Raw genomic sequence first — 24,609 nt, 5'->3', positions numbered from 1 at the left:
GTGGGGCCTTGAGGGCTGAATATACGGCTCCTGTATCTACTTCAAAGTTCACTGGGGTCCCCTCCACCTCAAAAGTTACCCTGAGCTCGGGGAGGAGATCCGAGCCCTGACTTTCCTAATCATCTTCTAGAGTCAGCATGGCGGGCTGACGTGATTGCCTCTTTTTGGGCCCTCTTTGGCCCAGTGTCCTTTTTTTTTTTTTTTACAGTAGGCACATTGATCTGAGGCCAGGGACAGCCTTTGGCGTGGGCCCAGGTATCCCTTCCTGTCTCCCTGCTTTCTAACTTCTGGCCTGTCTGCGGCTGTGACCAGGACCTTAGCCAATGTTTTAGTCTGCCTTATGTTTCTCTCATCTTCCTTGCGTTCCCTTTCCTTCTCCCTCCTCTGTTCCTTCTCTTCCTCAGTTTCTCTCTTATAATATATTTTCTCAGCCTCTCTGACTAAATCTCTTAAGGTCATATCTTGTAGTCCATCTAAACATTGTAACTTTTTCTTAATATCTAGGGCAGCCTGCCCAATAAAAGCCATTGCAACAGATGCCTTTTGGTCCTCTGCCTGAGGATTAAAGGGAGTGTATCTCCTATATGCTTCCATAATTCTCTCCAGAAACATGGAGGGAGATTCATTGGGTCCCTGAATTATCTCTCTTACCTTGGCCAAATTAGTTGGCCGCCTAGCGGCCGCTCAAAAACACACTACAAGAGCCCGGCGATAAGTGGACAGATGCTCCCTACCTTCAAAGGTGTTAGGGTCCCAGTTGGGTCGGTTTAAGGGGAAGCCAGCTTCTATGATGTTAGGGAGTTGAGTTGGTCTCCCATCTGGTCCAAGAATATTCTTTCGGGCTTCCAAGAGGATTCTCTCCCATTCCTCTGTTGTGAAGAGAGTCCCCAGAAGCTGTTGGCAGTCATCCCAAGTGGGCTGGTGTGAGAACATCAGCGACTCGACTAAACCTGTAAGTCGGCTGGGGTCCTCAGAAAAAGGGGGATTGTTATTTTTCCAGTTGTACAGATCTGAGGAGGAGAAAGGCCAGTATTGGTAAGCCTGCATTTCTCCCCCGCGCCCATCATCTATCGTGGGCCCATAGGGACGAAGAGGAAGCATCACCAGGGCTTCCGAGTTCTCCATTATCCGCCGCCTGCAGGTTCCTTTAGCTGGTTCAGGTTCCTCCGGTGGGGGAGGGGCTGCTGCCGCTGCTGCCAATGCCGCTGCCACGGGGAAATCCCTGGGAGGGCTTGGGTCTGACCCAATTACCTCTAGCGGCGGGGTAACCGAGTCAGCGGCGGGAGGGTCATCTAGGATGGGTTGGGGGTTTGGGAGCATGGGTAGAGGATAAGGAGGGGGAGAAGAGTCCTGTGACTCAGGGAGTATGAAGGGACCACGGGGAGGAGCGGAAGGTTTGAGTGATTGGATCATGGGGGAGGGGGTTGGAATGGGAGCTGGGACAAGAAAAGGCTTCACCCACGTGGGAGGAAATTCACAGAGGTACTGCAAGGTTAAAATATATGGCTGTTGATCTGGATGGCCACGCGGCCCCGGCTGAAAGACAATATCCCTGACTTTGCAGATTAGAGGGAGGTAGAAGGACCCTCCTGGGGGCCATTTAACTCCGAAGGTGGGCCATTCTGAAGTGCAGAGTGTCTGCCAGGTCTGGTGTTTCACTGAAAAAGAAAGATTCTGGGCCCTTGAATGGACGTCAGTCCAATGTTCAAGAGTCAGGGACAGAGGCGTGGTATGGTTTTGTCCCATACTGGATGTTGCTCAAACAGAGACAATACAAACGTGACACAGACACACAGTAAACATTTAACACAAGTTCAGAAGCAAAAATTAAAGACAGACAGTCAACTTAACCTGAAAAAAAAAAGAATAGCCGGCAAAGCCAGACGGGTTGGCAGCAGAACACCTGACGAGGGCTCCTCCGTCCCTCTAAGGGCACTTCCGTCCCTTTACCAGATGAGGGCTCTTCCGTCCCTCCCCGAGTCCTCCAAGGCGTCCCTTGGAGAACGTGGCCTGTGGCTTCAGGACACGTCTGTCCACCACCGCCAGGGAGAACTTACGCTCTCCGCTGGCAGCCACCCTGCCAACCCAAACCGAAAAACCAGAAAAGCTCTGAGAGCTCACGCACTCCACTGAGCCAAAAACCAAGCCCTGAGCGATCGCAAAGAAAAAACAAGAAAGAGAAGAAGGAGAAGAAGAAGAGGAGGAAGAAGAAGAAAAAGAGGCGCCTTACTTATTTACCCCCTAAAAGGAGTCCGTTGGGGTCTCCCTGTCCGGCGATGCGCAGTTCCCGGCCAACGCACCAAATGTAAGGGTCTGGCGAAACGTCGGAGGAAGAGACCACCAAGAGACTGACTCATGCAATTGCAGAAGGGGGTTTATTGGGGATCCATTCCAACGCGCTGGGGCTCCCGGCCCACTCAAGAAGGGTGAGCAGCCAAGAGCCCCAAGCAGGGGTTGAGCAGAGCTTAAGTACACTTCTTGGGGAGGGCGGGGGCTTTGCATACATCAGAACAAATCAGCATGAGGCGCGGGAAAATTGAACAACAAATCTGAGACATGATTAGTACATTCATTAGCGGGAACAGATTGGGCAGGGGTGATTGGTTATTCCTAAGCAGGTACACATTCAAACTGATTGGTTCGGGCCCTGTATGCTCTAGGCTATGAATCAGCAAAATAGCCTAGTAGGGCATTGTCTTAACTGCCTCAGGGTGTAGCAGAGGAATTTAACAATACCTGGTCCTTCACTTTTTAACTTCAATTTCTTTTACTCTTACAAAAGGATATTTGTTTTATTTATTTATGTGGTGCTGAGAAACGGACTCAGGGCCTCACACATGCTAGGTAAGTGCTCTGCCACTGAGCCACAACCCCAGCCTGAGGAGGCCTTTTTGGAGATGAGATTAAAACCAGATTTGCACCGTCAGAAGACCTCTAGGTATTTCATGCTCGAAGGCATTCTGGTACCAGAGGGTGAACGTCACTGAGGATATTACTGAGGAAGGCTGTGCTGGACCACAGCTCTGATACCCAGAGTCCTCGCTGTATCAAGCTGGGAATAGGGCCACTTACCTCCCACACAGGGAGACAGGCCATGCCAGACTCAAAGGGAGCAGCGTACTGATCGATGTTTGATCCTGGTTGCAATTTGTTCCAACTCTCTTTTCTCAATTGAACACTGCCTCTGAGCAAGGTGGTTTTCAGAGGAAAGGGGCAATGGCAGGAATCAGGAACATGGTGAGATAAAAAAGCCTCTGGGAGCTTCCCAGAGCAGCTTACCATGTAGTTATCACCCAGGATGAGATAAGCGGCAGTAATTTCCAGGAAGTAATATAAGGCTTTGTTGTTTTCTCCCAGAGCCACAAAATGCTGGGCCAGAGGCAGGATGACGATCTCCAGTACCTCCCCACACTGGCAGGACTCCAGGGGGAGTCGATTTGGAGTCAAGGTCCGGCTGGCCTCAAATTTGATATTTTCCTGCCTCAGCCTCTCAGTTCTTTGTAATTACAGCCATGCACCCACCACATCTAGCTTAGCATGCTCTTTTTATTTATTTATTTATTTTTTTTTTTTTTGCAGGGAGTGGGGGTAACCGGAGATTGAATCCAGGTGTGCTCAACCACTGAGCCACATCCCCAGCCCTATTTTGTATTTTATTTAGAGACAGGTCTCTCTGAGTTGCTTAGTGGCTTGCTTTTGCTGAGGCTGGCTTTGATTCACAATCTTTCTGTCTCAGACTCCCGAAACACTGGGATGTCAGGCATGCACAACCTCTCCTGGCTAGTGTACTCCTTTGATATAAAAATATCTTTAAAAACTAACAAGAACAAGGCAGTTAAACCTACTATAGATACTAATGACCAAAATCATCACACATAGCCTGGACATTTTCCCATTGTATCTCAGAGGCCAAAAGGACTGACCAGATGAAAGAGTCTAACAGCGAATTTACTGATAATGATTTATATTCTTATCTCCTAAATGGTTACATTTAGCTGTACTTGAGATTTTCAGGAAGTAACTCAGGTCTCTTAGGAACCTCTGATTTAGCTAAGTTGATCTCTTCTTTAGCTGGAAAATAAACAAAGGAGTTGTGGGTATAATTGTAATGCTCCCTGGGGTATGGTCTCTAGATGAGACACAATATCTTTATTTTATTTATTTTTGTGTGGTGCTCAAAGACTCTGGTTCCCTTCTGGCCACAGAGGGCTGCTGCCCAGTCAGGAGCCACATCCCCCAGCCCTGCTGCACCATGAGAAGCCTTGAGAATACTTTTTACACAGAAGATGTCACCTCTGGGCTGAGAGGGGTTATGTGTATGCTCTACTCTCTCCTTACATAGGAAAGCAACCAACTCTGAGGACCTAAGGGACAGCAACCCAGGAGCGGTCTGAGTGCCAGACTAACTGCAGCCAGGCCACTTGTTAAGCTTTACCAGGTTATCACAGGAGCAGGACATAAACCATCCCTCCATTTCAGGAAGCCTCTGAGATTTCCTATTGGTCATAGTTGACCACGGTACCCTAACTCCTCTACCCTGCACTAATTGAAATAGCAATTTAACCATCCTGAACAAAGTGACTCAGTTTCAAGTGGGAAAATACAGATAAAATTCAAATGAAATGCCCCAAAATGCTGACTCAAGGATGGAGAATCTTGAAGTAAAAGCCTTTTGCTGAACCAGATGTCAGCAGAGATGATCTTATGATAGAAAACAAATGAGGATTGTCTAATCCAGCCGACTCCATTCAGGGAGCAGAAAAACCCTAGAGCCAGGGAGGAACTGTCTCCTGTCCAGATTTGCTGGTGGCAGAGGCAGGGCTACAACAGGGTTGGCTAGCTCCAAGGCCACGGACTCCCTGATGCTGGGAGCCATCAGCCAAGTAGGTATGACAAATTCCTTGCCAGCTTACTCCCATGCTGTCTAGTGGAAGGACTTCTGAAAGGTGACCTTGCTCAAGGACCAGGGCAGGATCCGTGTTTAGGGTGTTCCCCCTTTAGAATAGGGCAGTTTAGCATAATAGGAGAGTAGGGTGTTTCCCCTTTAGAATAGGGCGGTTTAGTATAATAGGAGATTAGGGTGTTCCTCTTTTGGAATAGGGCGTATCCTGCTGCTGAGTTCCTCTTGAGTGCTTAGGGTCAGACAGTATATTTTGGGAGACAGAAGCCCATGCGGAGTGGATTTGGGAGAGAGTGGATTAGGGCAGAGTGGAGATTTGGGAAGAGACCGTGGATTCCCCCAGAACGTGTTTGTAGACGGCCGGTGTGAGTTCGGGAATAAAAGAATTGCTGTTTGAATCTACAAGCTGTGTGGAGACTCGTGATTTGTGCCCAGCCGAAAGACTGCGGCACCTCCACAGACATCCCAATTTCTAGAAATGCCTGTGAGCATCTCAGGAGTTGTCTTTTATTCCCTTCCACCACGGAGCAAGTGCCCCACCCTGTACATGCCATCAGGCCTCCTGCAGACAGACCACTCTCCTTCAGGACTTCTCCCACTTGTCCTCAGAAGTAGAGGCTGAATGCGTTGGGCTTTCTCTCCCCTGGTCCTGGAAAGCTTCTCTTGGATGCCAGTAGAAGGAAAGAAAGGGACCAGGGAGGGAGAGGGGAAGGAAAGGGGAGATACTGGGAGTGATACTGACCAGATTACATCATTATCTTGTCATCTGCATGAATATGTAACAATGAATCCCACTATTATGTATAATTATAGAGCACCAATAAAAAATACAGAAGAATTAAAACTGCTCTGGTCAATGTTACCAGTGGCTCCTGCATTGCTGAATGGAAGGGCTGTGCATTTGCCCACATTTGATCACACCTTTCAGTGGCATTCAGGACAAGCTACTGCTCTCTCTTTTCACCAGTTTTGACAACACAGATTGCCTCAGTCCCCACACCACTTCACAGCCTGCTGAGCCATCATCTAAATGCTGCTAAGGCTCAGCTGGGCACGGGGCTTCCTTTCCCACCCTGATTTCCCCCTAGGTTATTTCATCTGCCCATGACTTTAAATCCCATCTATGTGCCAGTGACTTTCAATTTCAAATGCCTAAGCCCTGACATCTACTCTAGCTACATGCCTACACATCCAAAATCCTCCTTGGCCAGAGCCACTTGGATGCCTAACAGGCATTGCAAAGTTACCATGCTCACACAGAGCTCTTGAATCTCTCCTCCACACACCTAGACCCACACACATCTTTCCTAATTTAGCATTTGCTGGTTGCCATGTTTCATTGCCTCAAGGCAAGAACCCAGGCAGAGGCTAGATTCCCTGCTGTCCCCACCCTTCCTCATTCAGCCCAGCAGCATGTCCGGTGGACCCCACCCAGGAACACACCTGAATCCTTCCTGTTTGCCCTCCTGCATTTCCAAGACTTTCTCTGGACAGGAGCGGAGCCCAGCAGTTCAGGCTGTTTCTATAGAGAAGATGGAGTGGGTCTTTAACAACCTGACCTGGATCTCTGGCAGAAGCTGCTGGTCCCCAGCTCCATCTCCTTCCCTCTATCCCTCCTTACTAACAAAACTCAATTTTATTCAAAATAGTTACATTTTCCAACCTCCCTTGCAGCTGAATACAGTCATGAGTTCAAACTCTGTGATATGTTGTAGAGGAAATATTGGGTAGGACTTCTAGAGAATTCCTTAAAGGGGACGGATCCTTTTCTTCTTCCCCTTCTCCTCCTCCTCCTTTCTTCTTTCTCCTGGCACTAAATGGGAACATGATGGCTGCAGTTCCAGCAGCTATTTTGGTTCCTGATGTGCTAGTATCTTGTGAGAAGAACATTTTACATAAGAGCAAAACGAACTTAATAATAAGTTTAAGTCCCTCTAGCCCAACTCCTGTAGTATACAGCCAGCAATAATTCTGAGCAATTGTCTCCAACTTGTCCCAACTCACTTAGTCCCACAAGGCCCCTGGATGGTTTTATTAATTCATCTTTTTATTGTCCTCTGGCCTCCACTGAAATTCAAACTTGTGAATGGACACATGACCATCCCATCATTTTTACCATTACGGTCCCAATATGAACACCACTACCTTGCATGAATCAGGGCTCAGTTTTTTTTGTTGAAAAAAAACTGATGAGTAGAAATGAAAAGGTATTCCTCCTCCTTCAATGTCCTATATTATTATATGTATTGTTTTTAAATGTTTTAAATTGTAATGGTAGGGGTTGAAGATGAGCTCAGTTGTAGCGCTCTTGTCTAGCATGTGCAAGGCCCTCAGTTTAATGCTTTGCAAGGGGTGTGGGTGTATACACACACACACACACACACACGCACACACATAACGGTGCAAGAATTAGATGCAGAGAAAAGAATATTGGCTAGAGAAAACAGAGTATGCGAGATATCCTCTCTGCCTTTATTACCCACTGAGTGGATCATATTACTTATAGTTTTCTATTTTCTTCATTTATAAAGGTTATTATATTGAGCTTCCTACTCCAAGGACTATTTATAAAAATCAAAAGAAAAAAAGATACTAAATGCTCATAGAAAAGAAGAAGGAAGGAAAGATACTACCTGCTCACCTTATAGTTTCAAAGTCCTGGAATAAGACTTCAGGTTGAAGAGTCAGACTGTCTCCTCCTTGTACTTCCTGCTCCTCCAGGCCAAGACACTGTTTCTAGTGCTCAGAGTGAATGAAGGACCCTGAGCAGGCTAACACTCTGCCTCTGGGTCCTCCCCAGCCTGAGCCCCAGGACATCTACCCCATTAAATGAGAATAAAATGTTTTTTAAAGGTGTACACTCTTCAGGTGGAGAACGGGAGGGGCCACATTCCTGACAGGGACCTTGTGCTGGCTGACCCTCTGCCTGGCACACTCTATCCTAGCCATCCACATGACAAAACCCCTGCTCTGTCTCTACATGAGTCTCCTGAGGGCTACCCTAATGACCTTCTCCCTAATCCCCTTGCCCAAAGTTCTATTGCCGTCTGTGGGATTTGTTATTATTGTTATTTTTTAATATTTATTATTATTTTTTTTAGTTTTAGTTTATTTTACATTTATGTGGTGCTGAGTTTCAAACCCAGTACCTCATGGATGCTAGGCAAGCGCTCTACCTCTGAGTCACAACCCCAGCCCAAGATTTGTTATTTTATATATATATATATACACACACACATCATGGTTACTTCTTCTTCATATCCACTTTTCCTAAAAGAATGCTGCTTTGCTCACTAATGTACCTGACACGCAGTAGTGACGCAATGGTATCTGTTGAGTAAATGAAATATCCAACAAGGCCCTTGCATTCCTGGAAGCTGAAGGGGGTGGCAGACTCTGCTGAGCCAGGGGAGGGATGAAGGAGGAGCTGTGGACCCTTGAAATGGATTGAGTCAGTCACAGAAAACACCATTTTTAAGGATGTGAGGCTCAAAGGAGGCTTGGAGAAGGAGCCACTCCTCACTCTGACTCACATCAGCCTCCTAAGTCTCTCCCAGGTAAGGCCTTGGCCAGCAGGTCCAGTGGACCGACTCCACCTGTGGGAAGGTCAGGGACTGCGGTACTCCCCAGGCCAAAGCAGGATGTCCTTGAGGAAGACACTGCCTCAGAGATTTTCCTGGAAACTCTAGGACAAATACACATTCGCTAAGAAATCTCTACAGGCGACATGGAAGCACTCACTGATTCATCTCGGGTGCTAGTGACGAGATACTAGGAGGTGCAGCCAGAGCTGTGGCACACACCTGTGTCCCAGCTGATGGGGAGGCATGAGGAGCACTAGGGCCCAGGAGCTCACGGCCAGCCCGGGCCACACAGCCAACCCCCCCACACACACACACACACAGGAAAGGGAAAGAGATGGTGGGATGTTGTATAAGAGTTAAATCTTCATCTACCACGGTGGCAAGGAGGTGGGGGGGGGACAGATAAATTTCACAATTTGACTTTTTGAAAACCAGTACAAGGCAGCAATATGTAGAAAATATAAGACCCTGAGAAGGTCCACTGAAAGTACAGAGGACGGTCATGGACTACCATGTCTGCGATCAGACTTGCAGGAAATATCACACAGGCTCTATGTGAAGTCTGTGTAGGTGACAGACTTTTGTACATACAGCAGGTTCTGACCATAGTGGTAAGGCCCTGGCCTCACTCCTGTGGGGGGTGCTGGTGAAAGATCACCAGCAGCACTTCCCAGAGTGGCCTCATGTGACACAGGCTAGCTGGCCAAGGTCTATTGCAGGATCCAAAAATAACTGGAACCCTCTTCTCTGAACCAACCTGTTGGAGGCCAGCTGTTCAGAACCTATCTGCTAGCTGCCAGCTTATCTTATTCCCCCAAATAAAATGGCACTCTGCTAAGGACATTGGGAGGGGTCACTGGGTTCATGCCCTCTCCCCCATCTCCCCAGGGGCTGCCCGAGGTCCTCCTTCCTTCAGGCAATGCTTCCTCCTCCTTCTCCACTGCCTTCCCCCTGCCCCAGACCTCTGTGGAGGTCTTCTCACATGGCCAAGACTCCCCAGACTGCCTTCTTCTCCAAGCCGGGTTATGTCTGACCTTTGGGAAACCCTACACCACTTTTCCACACTCTGAAAGGGCAGCTTGATCCCAGTGCAGTCCAGGTCCCTTGCTTTAGCCTTCCTGAGTGGGCAGGTGGCCTAAATTCTGTGCTAGGCAGTCGGTGGAGAGACAGCTAGCTGGAGGTGCAGAGGACCCCCACCTCTCCCCAGAGACACTCTTCCTTATCCACGAAAGACTCTGCTATTTCCTCGACAGTTTCTGCAGATCCACCTCTGACCCCAACTTGGATCTCAGCATTCATTGTGTCTTTGTATCTTGGTTCAAATGTCAATGTCAACATCATGTCACATAATACAACCTTTATAACAATAATTAAAAAGGCATCGATGGCCTTGGAAAAATATAGCATCTGAGAAGAATTTTAACAAATGCTACTGAGGGACTCTGGATTCAGCCGCAATTGAGTTCCCTTGATGTCCTCCTGCTGAAGTCTGCTCTGTGCCACAGCCCCAGGGGCTCAGAACATTAACGATTCTCAGCATCATATATAAATAAATGAATAAAATAAAAGTCCACCAACAAAGAAAAATATATACAAAAGAATTGTTTTTTTAAAAGTGATGGACCTGACGCTGCAGAGCCTCTTGCAATCTCTGGTAAAGCATGACCCTAAAAGCCCAACCCCTCGCTGTAGGAAGCTGGGATAGGGGGAGCAATCAGATGAAGAGGAGACTAAATAACATCCCTCACTTTTTTCTGTGTTAAATTACTGAAGCTTCCAGAACCTCAATTTTGTTATCCATAAAGGGAAAATAACCCCCCACTTTGAAGTTTGATCCAGTGAGAATACACGCAAAATAGAAAATAAATGGGAATGAATATTTATTTTGAACCTGCTGCAGTTCTTCCCAGGGTTTGATATTCTCATAATAAAGCACCCTCTCCGTATAGCCCTGCTTTCCCACTGGACCCAGCCATACGCACTGAGGCCCTCCCGCTAGGGCCTGTGAGCTGGGCCTTTCCCGGCTGACCTTGGTGCTGCTACCATGACCCTGCTGGGCATCATGCCTGTGGGAACTGAGTCCTTAGTCCCTTGCGGACCCTGAGCGCTCTGCTATTTCCCCAGGTTTGTTGCTAGTGTGTGGCCTCTCTACCTTTGCTTTGCTGTGGTCTGAAAACCCTGCCTTAAGACCAAGCACACTTCTCTGGAGCCCTGCCTGCTCCTCCCTGCCTGATTATCTCCTGTTCCTATTCCTTTCCACTGGGAATTGTTTCACACTAGATCAACAAAGCCACAACTGTGCTCTTGCTGCATCATGTTGGACCATCTCAGCCCCCTTGGATCCCAGCCATTGCTGTGAGCTAATACAGGCATTTTAGTTTAGACTCTGATCAGGCCAGAATCTGGATCCCCAAACCTGGGCCCTATCAATCTCACAGTGAGGCGGGTTCTGCTAGTGAGGTGGACAGTCCCCACCTTCTCCTTCCCCACAGGCTGCTGAGGTCTCAGCCTCCCTGGGCCCAAGGCAAGTCCCTGGGGTCCAGATACACTGCTTCTAGATCTTAGTCTCCAGAGTTCCCAGGAATAGCTGGGGTTCATTAGGAATGAAGGAGGTTTACCTTGGATTTCCCGAGGCTTAGTCATCTTCTTAATGGTGTCCATGTCCAAGGTGTTGAGGCGGATATCCACCATGAAGTGGTGATATGGGATGAAGTCCCCACTTCTGCAGTGGTTGCACCTGTGGGCATTCTCCTCAAAAAATTAAGCACACTTCAAATGCATGGCCTTCTTCTGGTCCTTGAGCCAGAGCTCGTAAGCTGTCTTCTGCATTATAGGCCGGGAGAACCAAAGAATGTGGCACTCAATCACCTCACCCTCCAGTTCTCAGAGCTCCTCCTCCTCTCTGTGAGGAGGAGGGAACAGGAAGGGCTTTCCAGCCAGGCAGTGGGCAAGAGATAAACCCGCTACCCAGCACAGATCAGCCTGTGAGTCTATGCGCCTTTGGCCAAGGGGAAATATGGTTCACTTCAGGTGTGACTCACCCATCTCCTCGCTGGGTCTCAGAGAGGAGGAGCGATGATGGACCTCAAATGAGGTGGCATTTTGCTTCAGGGCCAGTCGAAGCAGTAAAAAACGTTCAGCTCCATGAGGGTGGCCAGGGCCTTGATCATCATCTTCATGTTCCAGCAAGAGAGAACCTCACACAGCAGCTCTGAGGTGAAGGTCAGGCCAATGATGGCAGTGCACCTCACCAACATCTGGTGGGAGAGGCTCATGCTGTCCAGCTGGACCAGAGAGATTTCTGCAGGTGGAAAGCCAAACACAGAAGGGTACTAGTTACCCATCTGACTACCCACATCCTGGACAGGCTCTGTCCTGCTCTACAGCTCCTCTTGCAGACACCCAGCTAAATTAAGTCTGGTTCACAGCTTGCTCCTGTGCAGGAAGACACACTACAGGTCTGGGCTGGGGCTCAGCAGCTGAGGGCTCGCCTCGCACAAGTGGGGCCCTGGTTTACATCCTCAGCACCACGTGAAAATAAATAAATGAAATAAAGGCATTTTTCCACCTACAACTAAAACAAATTTAAAAGACAAAATCCAGCTGCAGCTCTAAAGACACACAGGAGCAGAGTGAGGCTGCCTCCAGGGCTCTGACTTTGGGTCAAAGTGGGACAGGAATGTGTACAGACAGCAGGGGTCACGCAGGCCACGGCTTGCACCCGCCATTCCTGCTTCTTGTGGACTTCTCCAGCTCATCCTCTCTTTTCCCCACTGGCTCTTCTCATTCCTGGAACCTCCCAGCAATAGGCCTTCTCTCTGTCTGTCCCTGAGATCCATTCGCATGCATTTATTCCCTCCTCCGTATCAGGAGCAAGCGTCAGAGTTCAGAGTGCCGGTGATCCCTGCTTCTCATGGAATCTCGTGGCTTACGTGGCTCCCTGGATGCTCCCTGGACGCTCCATGGGGATGTCCTTAGGTTAGAGACAAAAGGTCAACTCCTCAACTGTTCCGAAAACACATTAGAAGCCTAGCTAGTCCTCCTTCCCACAGCAGGAGACGCAGTAGTGAAGGACACACAAATGACACCAACTGAAGACAGAGTTCCAAGGTCTGAAGTCACTCTGGATGGCATGCATTGGGGCTGAGTGCAAACTAGAACATTTCTTGAAAGCCATTTTTCTTCCAAGCATAATTAATAATACCCCTGTGACATCCAGTGCCTTGTCATTCCTTTCTCACAAGAGTGGACGGCAGAAGTGTCTCAATGCTAGACTTTTCCCTCTCATATTTGGTTTCTGTTTAACTGAAAATGTGCTGTACCTCATTCTCTTGTGCAGTTGAACAAACCTGTTCAAATCAGACTCACAACGCAACACGGGAGGGAGGCTCCTAATTGGAAGTAGAAGAACCAGCCTGCCAGGGCAATGTAGGACAGACAGGCCAGGGCAATGCAGGACAGACAGGCAGAGAGCCCTGGCCCCTCCCTCCTGGGGCAGGGGTGATCCCAGGGGAAGAGGAGGAAGAACCCTGAGAGAGCTGGCACCAGGTAGAGTGCCCCTTACCTTTCAGTGTCGCAGGGGGCGACAGGTTTTTCAGTCTGACACCACTGACCAGGTTACAGACTTCTTCATTTCCCTCCTCATTTCTAAGAGAAAACACATTTAATTCCTCCCTTGGCATAACGAAATTCTCTGTGGGGAGATCAGAAGGAAAGGAAGCCAAGAGTTAAAATCCTGTCTTTAAAGTCTGGCTTTCCCATAAGCTCTGAGGTGGATCTTGTGTGAGAAAGAGTAGGAAGAGAGGAGCACTGCCTCACCAGATATTCTGAGATACCTTGTTTCAACAAAACTGATTTATGAAAATTGAAATTTACCCAAAATGGTTTTGTTCTGCCCCGACAACTCCCACCCAAGAACAATAAATGGCACCAATATTGGTGTCTTCCCTAGTATGCACAGTTTGGTAAGAATAGAGTTCACAGGGGACTTAGGATCTCTCCCAGCACACACAGTAACCTACATTAGTATGCACATTTACAGTCCCATGCTCAGGCACAGGCACACCCTGAGGGAGACCCAGCTCTGATTGGGGCATGACTGCAGCCAGAGATTTAAAACAGTGAGGTCTGGAAAGTGACCTTGCCGAATAACTGGGTCTCCGGGTACCCCAACATGCATTGCCTGCTCCTCCCCGTGGTTCTCCCACACTTGGCAGATTGAAGACACTGTGGTGGGGAGGGGAAGACACCAGTGCAAGGCCCAGGCTGCATCTCCTGCAGAGGTGAGTCCTACGCCAACAGCAAGACAACCAGGTCGTGAATGAGGGCCCCATGAGTGGCAGAAACAGCAAATGGCAGACGATCTGACTCTTCAGTGTGCATGCGAATTTTAAATGCATTGTCTCCTGCAAGGGATAAAACATGAATGCTGCATGCGTGCAGCCCTTGAGGTGTTTAAGAGCTACGGGACACATAGGCAAGTGGTAACACCAGGAAAAGTGACTAAGAACTGAAGAGCAAAGACTAAGCCAGATACTGTGGAGCACACTTGTATTCTCAGCAACCTGAGAGGCTGAGGCAGGAGGATCACAGACTTGAGGCCAGCCTTGGCAATTTAGCTAGACTCTCAGCAACTGAATGAGTTTCAAAGCAGAAGAATAAAAAAAGGCTGAGGATGTGGCTCAGTGGAAAAGTATCCCTGGGTTCAATCCCCAGTGCCCTCCCCTCCCCCAAAAAAAGGCAAAAAAAAAAGCAAGCAGAAGAGTGATGGTGGATAGGAGTAGGTAAGTGGAGGCAGAGTCACCGGAAAGCAAATGCTGAGCCCAGTGCCATTAACTCAGCTGGGAAACGGGGTGGAGAAAGGACAGTGTGTTAAGTTTACAAGTGTTACACCAGGGGGTCCCTGGGAGAGCCAATGCACACATGACAATATACAGCACCTGGGATTAAAAGTGAGATTAGGGCTGGAGATCACACATGCACGCACACACACACACACACACACACACACACACACACACACACACACATGCACACACAAGTACACATCAAATCCAGCAAAATATGAATAAATGGAAACATCAGGGGGGAGAAAGCAGAGAGTGAGGGTGAAGCCCGGGACCCCCACAGGAGGGTTTGCCCAAGAGAGGGAAAGGGCACAGGAGGAGGGTGTGATAGGGAAGCCCAGGGAGGGGAGCACCTGAGAAGAGGCCAGCACGTCGGTGTGGGAGGTGAAGGGGACAGCGGGTGTGCTGCCCTGGGCTGCTCATACTCTCCCTGGAGACCCACTGTTAAAGCAGCCACGCTCTGCATCGCTCCATCCACGATTACCCAGGGAGCCTCCAGGCACAAGGCACCCTTCCAGGACTGGAGACTCTGGAGTTTACAAAACTCCTACCTCACGTGGGGATGGACAGGCCATAGCTAACAAGTTAACAGGACACTTCATGGTGTGACTCAGTCATGTAAATGGGAGGAGAGAGCGAGTGCTGGGCACCTTATACTCAGGGCCACGTGCTCCGCGCTGGGTTCCTGCACAGAGAGGTGTTTTGGGAAGGTGTGAACACATGCTGCACAGCCCACGCCTTCTGCTCCCAGACACCTAACTGTATTTCCTGAGAACAGCGACATCTTTACAGAACTCAGTACAATTACAGCCTTTGGAAAAGGTGACGTGGACCGGCTCCTGCAATCCTCTGTCCACCTGCCAGTTTGTCAACTACCCCACAGTGTCTTTTAACATCTCTTTTTCTTCCAAAATAAGATCCAGTCTCGGATCATGTATTCATTTCATATTTTTAACTAAAGTGAAATTCATGGAACCTACAAGTAACCATATTCAAAGGGTACAGTTCAGGGCACTTGGTGCAATCACGATGTGCTGGCGCCCGCCATTCCTGCGCCTTGTGGACTTCTTCTCCAGCTCATCCCCTTTTCTCCCCACTGGCTCTTCTCATTGCTGGAACCTCCCAGCAACAGACCTTCTCTCTGTTTGTCCCCAAGATCCATTAACATGCATTTATTCCCTCCTCCATATCAGGAGCAAGCGTCCTCAACTGTTCCCAAAACACGCTCCCTGGTCTCACAGCAGACGCTGAGAAGTTTTAAAGGGGGGAAACACTTGACTCATTTAATCTTTTAAACTTTTATTAGTGCATGTTAATCATACAGGATGCTGGGATTCACTGCGGTGTGTTCATGCGTGCCCATCTCATACTTTGATCATTCTCGTCCTCTCTCCCCATCCCCTCCTCTTCTCTATAATGTCTCCCTCTTACTCTCTTGTCGCTCCCCTTCCCTCACTCCACACAGAGGGAGCACAGGACATGGGTTCTTCTATCTGGTAAGTCTCACTGACTTACTCAGAGATTGCTGCTCTCCAGTCCTATCCATTTTCCTGCAAATGACGATTGTCCTCTGTGATACTCCAGTGTATGTATCTGCCATATTCTCTCCATTGGTGACAGACACCTAGTCTGATTCCACGACTTGGCTACTGTGATTTGTGCCATGATAAACATGAGTACAGGTGTCTTTGGAGTATGCTGACCTCAATCCCTTTGGTTAATGACCCGGGATCGTATGGTAGTCCATATTTTTAGATTTTTTGGAAATGTTTATCCTGATTTCCGTAGTGGCTGTACCAGTTTACACTCCCACCAGCAGTGTGTAAGAGCTCCTATGTTCCCCTATATCTTCAACAGCATTTATTGTTATGTGCCACTAAATTCAGCCCCAGAGGAAGAATATGACCCTGCAGACTGAGTGGTGACCCAGCGGTTCAAGCCTCAAATCACCATCGCTCATTGAAAGTCACAAAAATGAAAGATCCCGTTTTAGGAAGACATAGAGGCGAGCTCTAACCCTCTTCTCCTGCCACATACAACTCAAACACAAGAAGACACCAAGGAAGAGAGGGAGAAGACCAGCTGGGGACCTTGGGACCCAGAGAACATCGTGGCGGAGAGTTCCTGGGTTTCTTTTGCCTCACACCTACCGGATTGGGAGCTGCAGAATCCGGAGGCTCAGAATCACCTCTCAGAAAAGCCTCAAAGAGAGAGGGGCTTCAGTCTACTCTCCAAACTGTATACTCAGCTGGCTTTCTGGCTCCTCCTCCTCTGGGCAACGAGATTGTTTTCCTGAGTTTCCAGCTGGCCTCGGTCATGCCATCCCTCGCTGCAGGCCTCAGCACACTCTGAAGTGTGGGGCCCTGTGCGCAGACTCCCTGAGCTAGCACTTCACCTCCGGATGCCGCCCAAGCTCTTCAGGTCTGACCCTGGTGGCTTTCCTGGCTGTCACAGGTGTGTGCTAGCCTAGTTCAGGGAGTCTGACCTCTTTGTCCTATTACAGTTTGGGTGTCAGATACAAGGTTTTCTACCCCCTCAAGCCCTCTGACCCTGCAGGAAGCAGCCTGTGGAAGGCCCATTCTCAACACTTTCTCCACGTAAGGACAGTGACAGAAGACGACTAAGTGCCCGGCGTTGTGGTGCATGCCTGTCATGCCAGCAACTCAGGAGCCCGAGGCAGGAGATGGTGAGCTGAGGCAGCCTGGGCAACTTAGTGAGACCTTGCCTCAAAACCAAAAGCAAAGGGGGCTGGAGATGTAGCTCAGTGGCTTAGCACCCCGGGCTCAAACCCCAGTACTGAAACAAGAGAAAGAGAGTCCCCAAGAGACTTACTGAACAGGTTGTTCCAGGTCACCTTGGTCTTCTCCTCAGTCTCCATTTGCTGGAAAACGAGCACCTTGTGGTGGTCCAGGTTCTTCAGCAGTTCCTCACAGTAGTAGGGGATCCCGCAGCTGCCCTCCACCAGGTACCTGCCATCAAGACAAGGTGGCGGCTCACACTGCAGAGTACCTGCGGTCACTCGAGACGACTCCCTTCCCATTCTCCATGTGCTCCAGTTTTCTCTTGAGTTTCAGGGATTGCTTTCATCTTGTTCTCTTTCTAAGTGTATTGAACTTAGGTCCCCTTGGAGATGGACATTGGATAGCTTCCAGTCTCGTATTAATACAAATAGAGTTTGATAGAAACTTTGTACATATGTTACTTCATATTTGTGTCAACACATTTTTGTGATAGTCTCCTAGAACTGGGATTGCTGCATCAAAAGGAAAAATGCAGATATGTATAGAGAGAGAGCAGGGAGGGGGAGAGAGAGTCCAATGCCTGACTGGAGTTATTCTATTTTGAGCACTGGGGACTGAACCTTAGGGTGCTCTATCACCTGAGCTGCATCCCCAGCCCTTTTCTTTTTCTTTCAGGATAGGGTTGGAGTTATTTTAAGTGACCCTTTGTCCAAGCCATCTTCCTTCCAGGAGTAAGGCAACATCATTAGAAAGAACAAAAGCAGAGAACAGGAGGGTTGTCAGCAGCCAGCCCAGGAGAGACGCTGTCGTCGTCTGGGTGGGAAAGCACCTGTCTGCAATTCCAGCTACTGGACAGAGAGAAGCAGCTTAGCGAGACCGTCTCTAAATGAAATAGAAAGGGCCGGGATGCAGTTCAGTGTTAGAGTGCTTGGCTGGTGTACTCAAGACCCTGGGTTCCATCCTGAGAGAGAGAACTAGTGCATGCTGTTAGGGGGCTCATCTCAAGGCCCCAGTGGAGGCATCCTGAGGAGCTCAGAGAGTCATCTTGGACAGCTTCCACAGACAGACCACACACCTGCCAGCCATGGGGGACATGGTGGGTCGCAGGCCACAGCCTGCCTTTCCCACCACCTTCTGTGACTGTGCTCCTAGTGACTGTTATCATGGGTAGACCACAACAGGTAGACCCAAGTCCAGCTTGATGCATGGGAAACACCTGCTGAGCAGGGTGTGGAAAGGGGCAGCGTGGAGCCACAGGAAGAGGTGAGCAGCACCGCCCCACCAGGCACAGCATGCGGCCTCTCTAAAGGAAGGGCCAAAAAAACACTGAACAGGAATTTGCAGGCACATCCTGAAGCATCTGATGACCTGGGGGCAGCAGAAAGCGTGACTTACATCTCCAGCTCTTTGGGGATACTGCGCACGTTGAAGTCAAGGCAGACCTTGTTGTGCATGTCTCTGGGCTGCATGGGCCCCAGGGTGATGTAGGTGGTGTTCCTGTTCTTCATGATGGCACTGGCTGCCGCACAGGGAAGGCCCACGAAGGGCGATAGGGAAGGCCCACGAAGGGCAACAGGGACATGATGATAAAGATGGGGACCGTATGGATGAGCTTCTCCATGAAGGTCCAGGAGGCCACGTCCACAAACTGGGCCTCATCGATGATGAAAATGATTCTTTCCTCCTTCACTGTCTGGACAAGGTGACAAAAGAGAAAGAAAAATGCTGCAGGACTTCAGGGATTTGTGCTCTGCGGCAGGTGGTGTATCCGTGGTGTCTGATGGTCTGTTACAGTGAAGGGAAAAACCAAACCGAATCTTTGTCTTTTCAATAACTCTGCATTAATCTGAATTTCAACAACTAACAATTCATATAAGTTACGACCAATGCACTCTTATTTTGGCAAATGTGGGTATAATGATGATGGAACGTAAGGAAGTCAGGCAGACAGGAGAGGCGAGCCCCAGGAGTGGGCTTGAGGGAATCCTCTGAGTCTATTTAAATTCTGAATTGATTCTGAGCTCAAAGCTGGAAGACTGGAAGATAGGGAAGCACTTTTGGGTCCAGCTTTCACGTACTTCCAAATGTTTCCTGGAGCCAGAGCCCCTTGGGCAGCTGGCCAGTGGCTGACACACAGGTGCTCTTACCTGTTCCAAGATCTTCATGAACAGTGCTTCCAACTGCTTCTGTTTTCTCAAATTGCTCATCCCAGAAATCTCCCAAGAAATAGGGAACTGTATGAAAAATTATGAGAACACTGAGTGCAGGAAACAGTGAAGGAACTTCCAGCTGTGTGACCCTGGGTGAACCACTGAGCTGCCTGTGCCTCGAGGGAGATCCTCCTTGGATGTCCTTATGTCCTTTCAGCCCTGATTGCCTGTCCTTGAGCCAAGGGAAGAACAGAACACACAGAACAGTGTTTGCATGGGCAGTCAGTTGTGGGAGAAAGTGACCCTGTGCTCAGGCTGGCTGGCACTATACAGTTCTACTGGAGAGGAAAGAAAAACATGAACCAACAGGTGGCCATTAGCCAGGCGCACTGGCACACACCTGTGATCCCAGTCACTCAGGAGGCTGAGACAGGAGGATCAGAAGTTCAAGGCCAACCTGGGCAACTTGGTGAGACCCTGTCTCAAAATAAAATGTAGAAATTTTAAAAGGGGCCAGTGAGTTAGCTTTGTGGCAGAGCACCCCTGGGTTCAAGTTCCAGTACCACACACAAACAAACCAACAAAACTGGGGGCCGTTTGGGACTTCTTGAGTGTGGCATTTCCAGATACCTCCAGAAAGTCTTCTGAATGTGGATGTAGGGACTGGGATGTGGCTCGAGGTAGAGCTGTGCATACATAGTATGTGCAAAGCCCTGGCTTTAACCCTTACGACCTTGGTACTGTTAAGAAAAGAAGATGGTGGATTTTCAGGAAGGATTGGGAGCTACTTCCTCACCACCTGGTGCTCTAGTGAGACAAGGGTAATAAAGCCAAGGAGATGTCAATCATGAAGCCTCAAGGAGCAGCTGTGCTTGCCCTGTGGCCCTTCCCTGCAGAGCCCAGTCCTAGCGGGTACCTGGACATGGAAGATTCCATTGAGAAGACAGTGGAACTTCTCGTCCAGCAGCCTCCTGACTCTGCTTTGAAGGTTGCTCTACCGCTCCTTGTAGTGTCTGCAAGTGTCCAGACCCAGCACGTTGGCCATGAGTATCTGGACGGTGTAAAAATTCTGATGGAAGTTGATCTTAGTCAATGTGATAGCAATGGTTCTGTTCATGAGAAACCAAGAGCCAGAAGAGAATTTGGCTTACATTTTTCAGAAATACCGAAGTGAAGAGGAGCTCTGACATCTGGTTCATCTATCTATCTATATCTATATCTATATCTATCTATCTATATATTTATAATGCTTTATTTATTTTTTATTAATATATTTTAAAAGACACAGGTTCTTGTTGTGTTGTCCAGTCTGGTCCTGCACACCTGGACTCAAGCCATCCTCCTATCCTCTTGCCTCAGCCTCCCAATAAACTGGGAGCCCAGGCACATGCCAACACACTGGCTTATGTAACATTTTTAAATAGGTATAAGTAATCCTGGGTGTTAGAAGTCCATGGGGAAGGAAGTGGGAGAGCATATGTCTCAGGGCACCCATATGCCAGAGGATGGGGCTTAATGAAGACTGTCAGATGTAAAATCCTCATTGTCCAGATGGATTTTGATGATGGCACTCACAGTGCTCAGCTCATTGCATCAGCTAAGTGTGTTCTTTGTAGTTTTCTTGGAAAAACATAGGAAGTCAAAATGTGCCCAGGACATCCTGAAGAATTAAGCTGCTTCTGAAAGAAAAAGGGAATCATCCAAGTGAGTCCTCTGTCCTAAAACATGGGCAGCCACAGCTCAGGAAGCTAAAGTAGAAGGGTCAAAAGTTCCAGGCTAGACTCAGCAATTCAGCAAGACCCTATCTCAAAATTAATAATAATAAAAATTAGGGCTGGGAATGTGGCTCAGTGGTAGAGCAGCCCTGGGTTCAATCCCCAGCACAAGTGAAACAAAACAAAACAAAACAAACATGGATCACAACACTCCACAAAATGAAGGGAATCATAGGCCATGCAGAACCCAGCATCCAGGTGGGGTCTCCCTCCACAAGGTGAGGATGCAATACACTGGAGAAGGAAAGGGCCACACAATGCTCAGGAGACAGGTGGACATGGCTGTCTTACAACTCGGGCCAGTGGGGCATACCAGGAGGCTGAGCAATGACCCTCTCATAGTACTCAGAGTTCCTTACTAGTGGTTATCACACTCTGGCATGCCACACTACATTCCCAGGGCAGGGGCCAAGGGTAATGGGCAGGTATGACACCTCACCAAACTTCCTTGAGGAATGAGTACTCAGTGTCAAATTGCTGCAGTGACAAGATCACAGGTTTCAGGGCCAAGCCCTTCACTTCTACCCATAGGGCCTCGCAGTCATGGCTCATCAGCAATCTGGAGAAAGCCAGCCCAGGTGGTGTCTTTTAAGGAGAACCATGATCCATGCCCCCACCTGGCTGTGCAGCTTTCACCTACGACACTAAGGGCATCTGAACATGGGCATGTAACACGGACACACAAGTCATCAACTGGAATTCAAGCAAGGGCACAGAACACCAGGTCAGAACCAAGGGCCAGTGGGCACTCAGACAGAAAGAAGCCCAACCCAGAGCAGTTTTTATATACAAGGAGTAGCTGAGGCAAGCAGGACCTCCAGGGTCAACAATGGCAGAAAGAAGACTTGCCCTGACTAAAAGAAGCCTTGATTTCCTCCTGAGATTCCAATGTCTCTCTTCCAGCTTTGGACCCTAACTGAGAGCCTTCTGATCCTTTAGAGCTCAGCACAATGCCATTACTTCTTGTAATCTGACTTCATGCTATCAAATGGAGTTAGCCACTGGCAACTCTCCTTCCTCTCGGTAGTTTTCCATTCTCTGCCATGGACCATATCCCATGGTGCAAACCCAGATATTCCCAGGCACATAGGACCTCAGCTCTCCAGACCCCCCCTTTTTTTGGGGGGGTACCAGGGAACAATGCAGGGGTTTAACTACTGAGCAATAACCCAGCCCTTCCTTTTAATTTTCATTTTAAGACAGGGTCTTGCTAAGTTACTTAGGGCCTCCATAAGTTCGGAGTCTTGCTTTGAACTCTCAATCCTCTTGCATCAACCTTCCAAGCCACTAGGATTACAGGTATATGCCACTCTGCCTGGCTTCACACCCCTTCTGTGTACCTGGCCTTACTGACAAGCTTCCCATTCCTACACCCAACCACACAGCAGACATCCAAACCTATCCAAAACAGACGTCACCACTGGCTCCCAAACCCATTGCTCCTTCTTGGAGTCTCCATGATGATTGCACAAAGCTGCAATGAGCTCAGGAAGGCTGTCCTCCACCTCCTGCCACTCCTCCATGGAATTGATGATTAGCCCAGCCACAGTGCCTGCTAACCATTTGCAGTTTGCACCATGCCAGAAACTTCCTGACAGATCCCTTCTCTCAATGTCACTTTCTTACTCCACTGTCTTTTCATCACCCAGCTATTAGGGCATGTGTACATACACTTTCCTTCATAGCTCCTCTCTGTGCAGTCAAGACCAAGTCCAAGGCTGTCCACAAGCCCCTCCACATGTCTCTCCACCTATCCCATCTCCACAACCCGGCACTCACAGCCTGAATTTCAAGCTGTGTCAGTGGTCCCTTCCTAGACTCCTGCACAGATGCAGATTCAGACTCAACACCTGTGCCTCAAGGAGCCCTCTGCCTCTGACATCTACCCAGCCAGCCCTCATGGCCAGCCCAGGAGATGTCTTTTAAGGAGAATCAACTATGATTCATGCCCCCACCTGGCTGCACAGCTTTCACCTGTGACACTAAGGGCATCTAAATGGGAGGCATCCTCGTCCATTACTCTTTGGCTGTCCAAGGATGAGAAGCAGGCCAATCACTTATATCCCAGGTGGGCCCAGCATCCTGAGAACTGAACATTGTGCTCAGTGCTGCTCTCAGAATAGAGCTCTGCTCACAAACAGGTAAGAGAGACCAAAATGGACTTATCCTCATTGTGCCTAACATGGAGGGACACACAGGTTTCCTAGACTGAACAGTACCTTAAACAGAGTTGAGACCTTCTGGCACTGGAGATAGAGGGCTCATGGGTGAAAGAGAAAAAGGAAAGGCTGTGGGGGCAGTCACCTCTGTGAAGATGGCATGGTGCTCCAGGTCCACATTGTGAAGATGGGCCTGGAGGAAATCTGCAAAGGAGTGGTGCTGCTGCTTGTACCAGTATTTGTGTGACAGCACCTGTACCACAAATGAGCCCAGAGTCGAGGTGCTCAGCCACACCACAGCATCTGGTATGACACAGTTCAGTAGGATCAGCTTGGCCTTCTCAGACACCCTGTGGTACAGCTCCTCCATCAGGTCCCCAGGGCCCTGCCTCTTCACAGCCTGCTGCACCACGGAGGCACAGGTGTCAGAGTGGAAGCTGATAAAGACATCAGCAGGGCTGTACTTGTGCCAGCCAGGAACTGATGGGCCTTCACATCAGCGAACTCCTCTGCCCACTGCGTGAGCTCCTGCATGATGTTCTTCTGCCACCCCTGCAGCACTGACCTGAAGTCCAGGTAGTGCTTCTCCAGCCGGTTTATGAGGGGTATGGGGAACTGACCGTACACCACATTTTTCTCCTCAATGACAAGCAGGTGGAAGTCAGGGTGGACCCGACACTTGACAACATGGGTGCCAAGCCCGATGTCCACGTACTTCTGACCCCTGAGGTAGATGTAGTACTGGTTGAGCGCCACATTATGGTGCCAAAGTGAACAAAGAACAAAAATAATAAAAGGACTGTGGTTTAAAATGGCTGGCAGGGAAGATCAGGAAGGTCTGTACCAGGGCATGGTGGCTTTCCAATCACAGGGCAAGAACAAAGGCAAGATCATGGAACACACTAGAATGAAGCTGATCAAAGACCTTTATTCTGGTCCTCATCATTCATTAAGTCACCTATGCAATTAATTTCATCTCTGCCCCAAGCAGCAACAGCTGCATCCAGGGCTAAAGTGGAAGACAGACATAAGTAGTGGAAGACCTTATAAAGAAAAGTTATCAGGTAAGAGCTCTGCTTATCCCATCTCAAGTAAAGGTAGAGCAGGAAGATGTGCATATGTGCAGAGATTCTGTTCTCCAAAGCTGAGGCCTGCAGAGAGGCAAGCTGAAGAATGCAGTGAAGGCTCAAAAACTGCCCAGCTCAGCAATCAATCCAAAGTTCCTAAAAATACAAAGAGCAATATGTAAAGCAAGGTACCTTGAGAGTGGGATTAATGTAACAAACTGAGCAAAGTTAAAATAGAAAGGATGTTGGTACAAGCAGCAATTCTAATTTTGAAGAATATCTATCCAAAAGCTCCTCAGGGAAAAATATGATACTAAAGAGGGTTGGTAGCTGGAAATTAAGCATACCAATCTAGAGAATTAGAATTAGGTAGACAAGGTTTAAGAA

General features: G+C 48.8%; 1 pseudogene; it reads right to left on the bottom strand.

Moving 5' to 3' along the window:
- Window positions 1–23,013, bottom strand: part of LOC143385932 (adenylate cyclase type 10-like) — a 67,142-nt pseudogene extending 44,129 nt beyond the window's left edge.
- Between the last annotated feature and the right edge of the window lie 1,596 nt (window positions 23,014–24,609).

This window comes from Callospermophilus lateralis, assembly GCF_048772815.1.
Source record: "Callospermophilus lateralis isolate mCalLat2 chromosome 11 unlocalized genomic scaffold, mCalLat2.hap1 SUPER_11_unloc_1, whole genome shotgun sequence".
NCBI lineage: Eukaryota > Metazoa > Chordata > Mammalia > Rodentia > Sciuridae > Callospermophilus > Callospermophilus lateralis.
The sequence above is the reverse complement of the archived record's forward strand: the minus strand, read 5'-3'. Positions and strand labels throughout refer to the sequence as shown.